Genomic DNA, 13,800 nt, shown 5'->3' with positions numbered 1-13,800 from the left:
CCGCCAAAGCGGGGAAGAAAAAATAGTGGCTTCTGCGGGGATGGGGACAAGGCCATTCACCGCCCCGTGGAGCGGTGAATGGACTTGTCTCCGCAGTGAGGCAATCAAGGATCGCGTGGTCCCCACCCAGCCATCTCCCTCCCTCCACCTTAATTTAGAATTGTAGAGCACTGTTCCTCAACTTCTGGCGGTCCGCGCAAAAAAAAAAAGCCTCTCCTTTTCCCCTGCTCTCAGTTGCTAAAGCCGACAGGAAATCTTTCCGACGTCAATTTTGACGTCGGAGAGGACGTTCTGGGCCAGCCAATCGCTGCCTGGATGGCTCAGAACATCCTCTCCGACTTCAGAATTGAGTCGGAAAGAAGACTTCCGGCTTTAGCAGCTGCAGCATGGCGGTAAGAGAAGGGGAAAAGGAGGGAGGCTTTTTTTTTTTTTGAGCGGCAAGGAAGCAGCAGGCTGGCTTTGGTTACGGAGGGAGAAAGTTAGACAGGCAGGCAGGCTTCGGGGGTGGGGGTGGGACAAAAATTCTTGGTATGGTGGATGGGATAACTACAAAGGAAGGAGAGAGAGGGTGTATTTACACTTTATATGACACCTATATCGCTGTAAAAGCAAGTCTGATTTGTTTCAGAATTCAGATAAATTCAAATCATTGCCACGAATCATGGTTTAAAAGCTTTACCGGGTAGTCCTGCTCTAAAGGTAAATATCTACTGCATTATTGTATTCGGCCAGGCAGGCTCATCCTAGCATGCTGCACATGCTGAGAATTTGCAGACCGAGGCCAGAGGGGAGGCAGTGAGAGGGACATAGGAAGGAGGCAGGCACTAGGGGCACTAAAGACAGGAAGGGGCACTAAGGACATGGGAAGGAGGCACTGGGGGCACTAAAGACAGAAAGGGGCACTAAGGACATGGGAAGGAGGTACTGGGGCACTAAAGACATGGGAAGGAGGCACTGGGGGCACTAAAGACAGGAAGGGGCACTAAGGACATGGGAAGGAGGCACTGGGGCACTAAAGACATGGGAAGGAGGCACTGGGGGCACTAAAGACAGGAAGGGGCACTAAGGACATGGGAAGAGGCACTGGGGGCACTAAAGACAGGAAGGGGCACTAAGGACATGGGAAGGAGGCACTGGGGGCACTAATGACAGGAAGGGGCACTAAGGACATGGGAAGGGGGCACTAAAGACATGGGAAGGAGGTACCAGGGGCACTAAAGACATAGGAAGGAAAGAGGGAGGTAATAGAAAGGGACAATTCTTGGGCCTGAGTGCAGAAAGAAAGAAAGGATACACAGACAGAAGGAAACACAACCAGATACTCATGAAATCAATCACCAGACAGCAAAGGTAGGAAAAATGATTTTATTTTCAATTTATTTTTCTATAGTTACTGAGGTGACTGAGCTTGCGGAGATGGGGCGGAAACAGGGTTTTAAAATTTTAGTCCTAGTAGTTTGCCGGTCCACAAAATAATTCTTTTATTTCCGCCGATCCACATGTGTAAAAAGGTTGAAAAACACTGATGTAGAGTATGCCGGCTTTCTTTTTCGCCCAGCCGCACGCGCGACTGCTCGAGTTGAACAATCTTCTCCTCTCTTGCAACTTCCTGTTTCCGGTTACGTCAGAGAAGAATATTGAACAAATGAGCAGCCGCACGTGCGGCTGGGCGAAAAAGAAAGCCGGTATACTCTACATCTAAGGTGAGGTGGAGGGAGGGAGATGGCAGAACGCTGCAATCGGTCGGGTGTCTGTTGTTTTTGTATCACTGCCTGCCTGCGCTCACGTTCCAGATCCTCCTGCATTTTTAGTGTGCACAATTGACCTGATTCGAGCTATAGGTGAACATGGGGGACACGTCATTGCAAGGGAGGACAAGTCAATTGATTTATTTTATGTTCTGTTTTTACTACAGGGCAGAGGCACTGAAACAGATTCTCAGTGCTGTAGTAGTAGTGGCAGGACTCTCTTCTGTCTTCATGGTGTTTCGCAGTAATGAGGCTTATATGGATGCTACGGGGACGGTGACGAGGGCGGTGAATGGGATGGCAGTGGCAGTGACGGGGTGGTGAAAGGGATGGCGGTGACGGTGACGGGGCGGTAAAGGGAACGGCGGTGCAGAGGATGGTGGGCCGGGGACGGTGCAGTGACGGGGACAGATTTTTTCCCCGTGTCATTCTCTAATTGTTAATTCAATACTCTTAGAAACAACTTCAAACATGTTCTAGTATGCAGGTAGTCTGACCAATTATGGTAATTTGTATGCCACAAAGAAAACAGAAAATAGATTAAGAAGCCTCATTGCAGTCCATTCAGAACCCGCCTTGATCCTTCTCAAATCAGAAAAGAATTAGGGGCCGTATTCCAACAAAAGTGAAAAGACTCTTGGTTTCCATTTAAAGTGAGCACACATGAACCCATAAGTCACCCATTAGGAAAAATTGTCTTTCACTCTTTGCAAATCCATCAAACTCCATGGCAATTATATCACACATGTCTCCAGATGACCCAATAGTATGGGCTCAGCAGAAAGAGAAAACTGGAAGGAACATGAAGCATGATAAGCTAAGGGAAAGCATTCAAGGAGCTGGCTATTAGGAAAGCACAGTGGTAGAAAGGTTCATTCAATAAGCATGGGCCTTATGAAAAGTCAGGAATTTCATAGCCATTATAATCTAAGCACAATTCTGCCACCTCCCACCCCACCCCACTTTGAGTCTGTGGGCACAGCCTCTGTAGCACCTCTTAGACAACAAATATCTGCCACTGGATTATCAACCCACTTTTAATTTAGAAGATTTAATGCATTTAAAAATATTAAAGAAAGCAAATGAAGGAAAAATAGGATTTGAAATTAAGATTTGTTTCATATAGTGGTTCCTAAACCTTTCCTAGGAGACCCCGACTAGTTTGGTTTTCAGGATATCCACAAAAAATATGCATAGGATAGATCTGCAAAGAATGGAGATAATACATGTAAATCTATCTCATGCATATTAACTATATCGAAAATTCAATTGGCCAAAGGTCTCCTAGAAAAGTATCCAGCAAAAGCTGTTAACATTTAGCACTGAATAGATGTGGACTGGAAAAAAAGACATTCCAATTCGGAGATCTGCATTCAAAAAGTACATTAAGCAAACCCTGCCTAGGGAAAACAAAGATAATATTTAATGGAAATTCAGTACATGCAATAACTTAATTGCCGGCTGTTCAATAGCTGTAATAAAGTGGCTTTCAATATATATTAAAACATTTCCCTTCTTGCGCAATAATTTTTCATGACCTAAAAATGTCAATAAATTGACATACTTTGCATTGCAGACATGATACAGATCTGCAGCACAACTTGAGAAGTTTTGGCTGTACTATTTTCTGTGTCAGCCAGGAGTTAGATTTTGCAGCACGATGCAGAGAACTAAAAGGGCCTTACATAACAGAGTACCAAGACTGTGCTGGTGTATGACTTGCTTTTGATTTTTGGCACATCTTGTCTAATGTTTGAGTTTGCGTATCCTGGCACATTTTATTTTCAACGATCCAGACAAACCTGTAGCTTAGAGCATATTACTCTAGCACAATACATATTCATGAACAGCAACAACAAACCAAAAGGACTTCCGCTCATAATCTTTTACAAGCAATTTCACAATTACCTTTCCCCTTCACAAACCTGGTTGAATTTGTCACACAGGATGCGGTATAACCAATAGATAAAACCCACTGATTTCAACAAACAATAAAAATTATTTACAAGAATAGGTAACAATTGTTTCGCAAACAACTCATGGTATAATATATACATATGGTTACACACTTAGAATAATAAATACAATTCAGCAATGTTTGCATTGGCTTAACAATGTAGCATATTAAACGTACCTAGCTCTAGGCCCCCGCACTTAAGCAGTAAAAGAAATCACTACCTGGTAATGCAGATTGTAGTTCAAGTAAAAAAAACTATTCCCGACACACGGAGAGATCTCTATTTACTGTTGCTTCATATACTTGTGGCATGGGTACAACTTAACATGAAATGGTGTGTGTGTATGAAAGTTCTTTCCTGCACTGATTGGCTCCCTGGCTGACATGCCCCTTTCCATTTACCTTGCCAAATGCCAGCTCAAAAAGAGTGACTCACATACATCAACACGTGTAAAGGTATAACCTTTCATTGCTATTCAGAGTACTGCCAGGTCTTTCAAAGACTGACTCTAGAACTGAAAGTCTCTGTTTCTTTACTTCCCATCCTACATAAGATTCTTTAATGTTTCTGCAATTTTATATGAAAACAACTTGCTATGATTTTCATATCAAATGTTCATTTTGTTTGAATAATTCATTTTAAAGTCACAAGCAAATGATTTCAGTGAAAACGGATTCCTCTGCTGTATAAAAACACTGACACAAAGCAATCCAGAATATTTCTTTGCTTCCTATTGCAACTAAAGAAATGAAGTGTGTGAACCTCAAACAGAAGTTTGAAGAATCTATGAAAAAACGTGCATCTCTGGCAAATCAAATTTACAAATTTCTTAAAAAAGAAACACGGCAATTGTTTAAAGCCAATAATTCACAGGGATCAGAGTTTTTAAATAGCTTATTGTTCATTAATACATGCTATATTTTTGTTTATTACATTACATTACATTATATTAGTGACTTCTATTCCATCTGTGCCTTGCGGTTCTAAGCGTATTTTATGCTTATTCTCAAGAAAAGCCTCCAATTGTTTGGGATCAAAGAAAAGATACCTATTTGACTCATACAATATTAAACATTTACAAGGAAATCGTAAAAAGAAATGAACACCCAGGGCTATCACCTGAGGGCTTAGAGCCAAAAATTGCTTCCTTTTCTCCTGTGTGTCTACACAGACATCAGGGAAAACCCATACTTTACCTCCCAAAAACAATTTATCAGAGTTACGAAAAAACATTCTCATCACCCAGTCCTTATCGGACTCAAAAATATAACTAGGAGTGTTGTTCTTATACACTCTTCTTCCAAAGATGTTTTTAATATTTGTGTTACATTCAAACTGTCCATAGATAGTTCTTCTTGGGCAGAAGTTTGCCGTTTCTTCCCTGGCATGGAATAGAGTCGAGAAAATGGAGGCACAGTCTCCTTTGGAACCCCAGAACTTCCATCAGATATTTCTTAAGCAGTTCAATGGGGGCTACAGTCTTGGATTGAGGAAAGTTGATAAAACGCAGATTCAACCTACCGGTATAATACTCCATTTTCTCCACTTTATTCCTCAGTCCAGCCATACCCTGACAATAGATCAGGGTATTAGATTTTATTTCTTTAAGACTTTGTTGAACTTCCTCTACTCATTGGAAGATAGCTGGACATTTCCAGGAAGTTACATTGGAAGATAGCTGGACATTTCCAGGAAGTTACATTACGTTGGAAGATAGCTGGACATTTCCAGGAAGTTATATTACATTGGAAGTTAGCTGGACATTTCCAGGAGGATACATTACATTGGTAGATAGCTGGGTTTCAAGTTACATAGTGAGGTTTCAGATTATATTTTGTGACATAGAGAGGGGTTACCAGAGGGATTGGTAGTTTGTGGGATATTTGCAGAGAGGATGGGAGGTGGGGGAGGGTAAGTTAACTGAATATGTTTTTTGAATAGTAGTGTTTTTATCTCTTTTCGGAATGCTTTAAAGTCAGTTGTTGTGGTCAAAAGATTGGAGATGGTGGGGTCAATTTTCGCTGCTTTTGTCGCTAGGAAGCTGTCATACATTTTCTTGCGTTGAGTACCTTTGAGTGGTGGGTAGAAGAATGGGTTCTGGGTTCTCCTTATTCTGGGTGAAAGGTTTCGATTTATGCGATTGTTTAGGTAGGTAGGTGCAGTTCCGTTTGTTACTTTGTATAATAGACAGTATAATTTGAATTGGATTCTGGCTCGTATCGGCAGCCAGTGTGAGTCTAGGTAGGCATTGGTGATGCGGTCAAATTTTCCAAGTGAATAGATTAGTCTGAGAGCTGTGTTCTGAACGGTCTGTAGTTGTTTAATTAAGTTTGTAGGACATGGTAGGTAGAGGATGTTGCAGTAATCTACTAGTCCTAATACAAGGGATTGGACTATGATCCTGTATTGTTTGAAGACCTGGTGTTCTCTGCCCTTTCTGGATTCTTCAGGAAGAAATAACACATTGCTCAAACTAGTCACATATTTACAGGGATACCATAATCAATAAGAAGCCCCAACAGTAAATCTTGTTGGCAATAGGAAAGAAAGCACTTCCGACATGTTTGAGTCCAGATAGAGACATTAGGGAAAACAGAAACGTTCTCCCCTTTAAAGTTACAACCAGAAGTTCTGAAAAAAGGAGACACAATAATACTTTTTTATCTGGTTGAAAAACCAAACAGCATCAACAGAGAAGCACATCTGCAAAGTAGTTCTCATCTGCAGAAGTCTCTAGAATGCTGGTTAGATTCAAACTATCCAAGGAAATATTTCTCTGTTCAAAGAATTACTGTTGTTTTTTAGTAGGCAATGGAATATAGTAAACTCCAAATGCTGGAAAACACACTTCTCCATATTTAAAAGACTTTTTTCAGGAAGTTATAAAATAACTCCTTAGGTGTTTTTGTGATAGAAATAGGAAGATTTAGTAACCTTTAGTTCAGATTATTAAAACAATTCTCATATTTTTTCAATTTCTATATAGGTTTATCTTGCATTAAAGTAGTTTGATTAAATCTAACCTGTTGCTACTGAACTTCTGTAGTTTCTACTTTAGATTTCAGCACAGTATAGTTTGAATTTGTCCACCACTCAGTGCTACTGTAGGCAAGAGTTTAGAAGACATGGAGGGGCATAATTAAAAAAAAAAAAAAAAACACCAAAAACGTCTAAATCTCCTTTTGGCCTAAGGCTTTAAACATTGAATGCAGAAGCAGGGAAAATGTCCATTATTAAAAAAAAAAAAAAAACAACAACATCCAAAAGGAGGTGTTTTTTTTATAATGGCCTGCCTCTACCTTCAGCTGTTTAAACGTCCAGACCACCACTACGTCTACACTAACAACATATAGTCAACCTAAAAAAAGTCTAACTCCCAAATGCCCAAAACAAGAGCTTTTAGGTGAAGGAGAAGCCAGTCCTTCGCCTAAAAGCTGGATTCTGTAACCTGTGTCTGTCAAAAACAACACCGGTTATATAATCCCCCCTCTTCCCCCTACAACGATCGGGGCAAGAGGAAGCCCAAGCCCTCTTGCCCCCAGCGAGCCCGACTTTCCCCGACACAATCGGGGCAAGAGGGAGCCCAAGCCCTTTTGCCCCAGCGAGCCCGACCTTCCCTGACATGATCGGAGCAAGAGGGAGCCCAAGCCCTCTTGCCCCACGGCACCCCGAACCCACCCCACCCCCACCGATTACGATTAGGCAGGAGGAAGCCCAAGCCCTCCTGTCCAGGCGAACCCCCTACCCCCACTCCCACTAAGATACGGGCAGGAGGGATCCCAGGCCCTCCTGCCCTCGACGCACCCCCCTCCGATCGGCCCCCTCCTGCTGACCTGCACACCCCCAATACCCCTCCCCGTACCTTAAATTCGTTGGCCAGACGGACGGGTGCTAAGACTGGCCGGCAGGCCAGCCATCCATTGAATGGCTGGCCTTAGGGCCTGATTGGCCCAGGAGGCTCAAACACCGCCCACAGGTTGGACCTGAGGCGCCTGGGCCAACCGTAATAGGCCCAGTAGCCTTAGGCCCCTCCTGTATTGCCACTGTTGGGTCAGACCAGTGGTCCATCGTGCCCAGCAGTCTGCTCCCAAAGCAGCCCTTAGGTCAAAAACAAGTGCCCTAACTGAGACTAGCCTTACCTGCGGCAGTGAGGAAGGCCAAACTCTGGATGGAAGAAAATATAGCAAAACAGGTTAAAAAAAGGGGATAAATCCTTTTTTAAGTACGTTAGCGACAGGAAAAAAAAACACAAGAGGTATTGTGCGCCTAAAGAAACCTGACGGTAACTTCGTTGACTCGGACGCAGACAAAGCAGAACTACTCAATAACTACTTCTGCTCGGTCTTCACCTGCAAAGCGCCAGGATCCGGACCTCAGCTACAGACAAAGGGGTGCTCGGAGGACCCATTCCGCGATCTTGAATTTACCGCGAGCAATGTCTACCACGAGCTATTAAAACTAAAAGTAAACAAAGCTATGGGCCCGAACAATCTACACTCCAGAGTACTTCAGGAATTGAGAGATGTCCTGGCAGAAACGTTAGCTGAGCTTTTCAATCTTTCCCTGCGCAAGGGAAAAGTCCCCTTGGACTGGAAAACTGCCAATGTTATTCCGCTCCTCAAAAAGGGATGCAGGTCAGAGGCTGAAAATTACAGACCAGTGAGTCTCACATCTATAGTGTGTAAACTCATTGAAACATTGATAAAAAACAGATTGGATGCAATTCTAGATGACAAAAAATTAAAGGATCCACACCAGCATGGCTTTACAAAGGGAAGATCTTGTCAATCCAATTTGATAAGCTTCTTTGACTGGGTAACAAAAAAACTGGATGGGGGGAGAGTCCCTGGATATCGTGTACTTGGACTTCAGCAAGGCCTTTGATAGTGTCCCAAACCGTAGGTTATTGAACAAGATGAATGCAATGGGCCTAGGAGCAACACTGACTGCATGGGTAGAAGACTGGCTTAGTGGCAGATTTCAAAGGGTGATGGTAAACGGTATTCCCTCAAAAACATCGGAAGTGACCAGCGGAGTGCCGCAGGGCTTGGTTTTGGGCCTGATCCTATTTAATATCTTTGTAAGGGATCTGCTTCAGGGACTTCGTGGCAAAATTACATTATTTGCTGATGATGCTAAACTCTGCAACGTTGTGGGCAACGCAGCAGAACCTTTTAGCGCAATGCCAAACACTATGAAGCAGGAGCTGCTTTTACTGGAACAATGGTCCAATACTTGGCAACTGAATTTTAATGCCAAAAAATGTAAGGTTATGCACCTTGGTAGTGAAAATCCATGCAGAACATACACCCTGAATGGTGAAAACCTAACAAGAACTGTAGCAGAATGGGACTTGGGAGTAATCAACCGGGAAGATATGAAAACAGCCAACCAGGTGGAGAAAGCTTCAACAAAGGCAAGAGAAATGCTGGGTTGCATCAGAAGGAGCTTTATCAGCCGCAAGCCTGAAGTTATACTACCATTATACAGATCCTTGGTAAGACCTCACCTGGAGTACTGTGTTCAGTTTTGGAGGCCACATTATATAAAGGACGTGAAGAGAATGGAGTCGATTCAGCGAATGGCCACTAGGATGGTCTCAGGACTTAAGGATCTCCCATATGAAGAATGTCTGAGCAGACTACGCTTATATTCTCTCAAAGAGCGCAGAGAAAGGGGGGACATGATAGAATACATCACGGGTCCACGGCGACAAGAGGGCATCCGCTAAAACTCAGGGGGGGGGAGGTTTCATGGGGACACCAGGAAATACTTCTTCATGTGGTCTTCCACATCAGGTAGTCGAGGCCAGTAACACGCTCGACTTCAAGGTATGATGGGACAGACAGGTGGGGTCGCTCAAGAGGAATGCTTAATAGATGGACTCTCGAGGGAGGGAGGGTTCTTGAGTGGGCAGACTTGTTGGGCCATCGGCCCTTTTCTGCCGTCATACTCTATGTTTCTATGTTCTGGTTCAGCAGAAACTTGTCTAACTTTGTCTTGAATCCCTGGAGGGTATTCTCCCCTTTAACAGCCTCCGGAGGAGCATTCCAGTCTTCTACCACTCTCTGGGTAAAGAAGAACTTCCTTACGTTTGTACGGAATCTATCCCCTTTTAACTTTAGAGAGTGCCCTCTCATTTTTTCTACCTTGGAGAGGGTGAACAACCTGTCTTTATCTACTAAGTCTATTCCCTTCATTATCTTGAATGTTTAACATAAGAATTGCAGCAGCTGGGTCAGACCAGTGGACCATCATGCCCAGCAGTCTGCTCACACGGCGGCCCCCAGGTCATAGACAAGTGCTCTAAACGAGTCCAGCCTCACCTGAGTATGTTCCAGTTTAGCAGGAACTTGTCCAACTTTGTCTTGAATCCCTGGAGGGTGTTTTCCTCTATAACAGACTCCGGAAGAGCATTCCAGTTTTCTACCACTCTGGGTGAAGAAGAACTTCCTTACATTTGTACAGAATCTATCCCCTTTCAACTTTAGAGAGCGCCCTCTCATTCTCCCTACCTTGGAGAGGGTGAACAATCTCTTTATCTGCTAAGCCTATTCCGTTCAGTATTTTGAATGTTTCGATCATGTCCCCTCTCAGTCTCCTCTTTTCAAGGGAGAAGAGGCCCAGTTTGTCTAATCTCTCACTGTACAGCAACTCCTCCAGCCCCTTAACCATTTTAGTCGCTCTTCTATGGACCCTTTCGAGTAGTACTGTGTCATTCTTCATGTATGGCGACTAGTGATGGATGAAGTACTCCAGGTGAGGGCGCACCATGGCCCGGTACAGTGGCATGATAACCTTCTCCGATCTGTTCGTGATCCTCTTCTTAATCATTCCTAGCATTCTGTTCGCCCTTTTCACAGCCACCGTGCATTGCGCAGACGGTTTCATTGACTTGTCGACTAGTACTCCCAAGTCTCTGTCCTGGGGAGTCTCTCCGAGTACCGCACCAGACATCCTGTATTTGTGTATAAGATTTTTGTTACCGACATGCATCACCTTACACTTATCCACGTTAAACCTCATTTGCCATGTCGGGGCCTATTTTTCGAGCGTATTTATGTCACATTGCAGATATACAAAGTTGACCGTGTCACCCTTTTCTATCTGCCTGTTTACTCCCTCGAAGAAGTGCAGCAAGTTCATCAAGCAAGATATTCCCTTGCAGAAACCGTGCTGACTGATCCTCATCATATTGTGTCCGTCAAGATGATCAATGATGCGGTCCTTAATCAGCACTTCTACCATCTTTCCTGGTACCAAGGTCAGAAACACCAGTCTGTAGTTTCCCGGATCTCCCCTCGAACCTTTCTTGAAGATCGGCGTAACATTCACCACCTTCCAGTCTTCCGGAATCCTTCCCGATTTGATCAACAGATTGACTATTAGTTGAAGCAGTTCAGCTATAGCCCATTTCAGTTCCTCGATTATCCTCGGATGGATGCCATCTGGTCCCGAGAATTTATCGTTTTTAAGCCTATCAATCTGTCTGCATACATCTTCTAGACTGACCGTCAACCCTGTCAGTTTCCCATCTTCGTTTCCTGCATATAGCCTGTCGGCTTCCGGAATGATGTGTATATCCTCTTCGGTAAATACAGATGCAAAAAATGTGTTCAGTTTGTCAGCGATGGCTTTGTCCTCCTTTAGCACTCCCTTTATTCCATGGTCATCCAATAGCCCCACCGCTTCCATCGTGGGTCGTGCCTCCTTAATATATCGAAAGAACGGCTTGAAGTTTTTTGCCTCCTTGGCTATTTTTTCATTATAGTCTCTTTTGGCCCCTCTTACCGCCTTATGGCACCTGTTTTTATGTTGTTTGTGCTTTTTACAGTTTTTGTCAGTTTTTGACTTTTTCCATTCCTTAAACGAAGTCTTCTGGTCTCTGATCGCTTCTTTCATCGCTACAGAGAGCCACGCTGGTTCCTTGTTCTTTTTCCTCTTGGATCCCTTGTTGATACGTGGTATATATAGATTTTGTGCCTCGGTGACTATGTCCATAAAAAGAGACCACATTTGCTCTAGTGATTTTACAGTGCTTATCCTCCTCTTAATCTTCTTCCCCACCATGAGTCTTATCCCTTCGTAATTCCCTTTTTGGAAGTTCAGCGCCATGGCTGTCGTTCTGGATCGATGTTTTGTTGCTGTGTTCAGGTTGAAGTGGATCATATTGTGATCTCTGATTCCCAGCTTCCCTTCTACTTCTCCTCATAGTCCATTTAGAATAAGTCCAGAATTGCATTTCCTCTCTTATTTTCCTTGACAAGTTGTTCCAGGAAGCAATCACCTACAGCATCCAGGAACTTGGTCTCCCTACTGCAGCCAGAAGTGCTTAGGTTTCAGTCTATCCCCAGATAATTGAAGTCACCCATGATAATTGCATTGCCTCCCTTGCAGTTGCGTTTAATCTCGTCCGTCATTTCTCCATCAATTTTTTTCGGACTGCCCTGGGGGTCGGTAGTAGATGCCGATCTTTGTTTCAGTTCCTTTTGTTCCTGGAATTTTGGCCCATAGACACTCTACCTTATTTTTTTGTTTCCGGCGTGTTCTCTTCGGTAGACTCAATTCCCTCTTTGATGTATAGGGCAATATCCCCATCTTTTTGATCTACTCTCTCTGCAGTATAGCTTGTATCCCATTAGCAGTGTCCTCGTTCCACTATGTTTCCGTGATGCCGATGATGTCAAGGTTGCCTTTTTGTGCCATAGCTTCCAATTCTCCCATCTTATTCCTTAGGCTCCTTTCGTTCGTGTACATACACTTGAATTTGCAGCCTGTTACTTTCTTACAATTCCTTCCCTCTTGTGTCCCTTTCGATCCATCAGGATTTCTGTCTTGCCTATGATCCAGTGAGTCTTCCTCACTATCTTCCTGCATGGTATCCTCGGCTTTTCCCTTCTTCCTAGTTTAAAAACTTCTCAATTTCTCTCTTGATGTTGCTTGCAAGTAGACTTGTTCCGTCTCCACTGAGGTGGAGTCCATCCTTCCTGAATAGCTTGCTCTTCCCACAAAATGTCATCCAGTTGCGCACAAAGTGGAATCCTTCTTCCTCACACCAGCACCTCATCCATGTGTTGACTGCTTGCAGCTCCGTCTGCCTCTTCTCGTCGGCTCTGGGTACCAGCAGGATCTCTGAGAACGCTACCCTCTGCATTCTGGTCTTCAGCTTCCTTTCTAGCATCCGGAACTGGTCTTTCAGTCCTTCCCTGCTGTAGTTCCTGTTCCTCATGTTGTTTGTCCCCAGTGGATCATCTCCTCTGCTACACCGAACCAAAAGATCCAGGCAGTGACTCAACACTGGGACATGGAGAAGGAATAGGATCCATAGGGCTAAGCAATACTTTGCTCCAAAGCTTGGGTGCTTCGCATTCCATGAGCAGTTGGTTTGCACTGAAGAGAACTTGCATAGGTTGTAAGCTCTGCTTGTCATAATACCAGAAAAATCACCCACTGAGCAGGTTGTGAGAAGGTCTTCCCACGGTGTTTCAGAAAGGATAAGATAAGCGTGGAAAGAGATGACATGTCTACTCGGGTGGCCATCTTGGTCTCCCCAAAAAATAATTTCTAAAGAAGGTCTTGGTTACTATGCATTGCAATTAATATGTCTAAATAACAAAAAAGTACATCTGCCACACAAAGAGTAGAACAAACATTCATATCTTCAACAAATTTATAAGTGTTTGTAACCTCTCCTACTCCTGAAAATCAGTTTCTTGACTAGATTTACTTTCCTAGACAATATGTACTGTTCTTCACACAACTGGTGTTAGAAGACCTGCAGTCCACTTATGTTCTATGATGCAAGAAGCCCTTAAGAACACCTTGCACATGATCACTGAACATAAGAAGTTGCCTCCACTGGGTCAGACCAGAGGTCCATCGCGCCCAGCGGTCCGCTCCCGCAGCGGCCCATCAGGTCTATGACCTGTGAAGTGGTCCCTGACTATTCCTATAACCTACCTCTACTTCTTTCTGTACCCCTCAATCCCCTTATCCTTTAGGAACCTATCTAAACCTTCCTTGAACCCCTGTAGCGTGCTCTGGCCTATCACAACCTCTGGAAGCTTACCACATATAATATACTAGACATACCC

The 13,800-nt window shown here is 43.8% G+C and overlaps 1 protein-coding gene across 6 annotated transcripts in view; it reads right to left on the bottom strand.

Annotated features, from left to right (window-relative positions):
* Window positions 1-13,800, bottom strand: part of SLC16A7 (solute carrier family 16 member 7) — a 323,799-nt gene that overhangs the window by 305,812 nt on the left and 4,187 nt on the right. The window contains exon 1 of one of the 6 annotated variants that reach the window (XM_033959544.1): window positions 3,927-3,959. The exons of the other annotated variants lie outside the window; for them this stretch is intronic. The gene's annotated coding sequence lies outside the window, so the exon portion shown is untranslated. Of the gene's footprint in view, window positions 1-3,926; window positions 3,960-13,800 lie in introns of those variants that run through there. 6 annotated transcript variants of the gene reach the window in all.

This window comes from Geotrypetes seraphini, chromosome 9, assembly GCF_902459505.1.
Source record: "Geotrypetes seraphini chromosome 9, aGeoSer1.1, whole genome shotgun sequence".
NCBI lineage: Eukaryota > Metazoa > Chordata > Amphibia > Gymnophiona > Dermophiidae > Geotrypetes > Geotrypetes seraphini.
The sequence above is the reverse complement of the archived record's forward strand: the minus strand, read 5'-3'. Positions and strand labels throughout refer to the sequence as shown.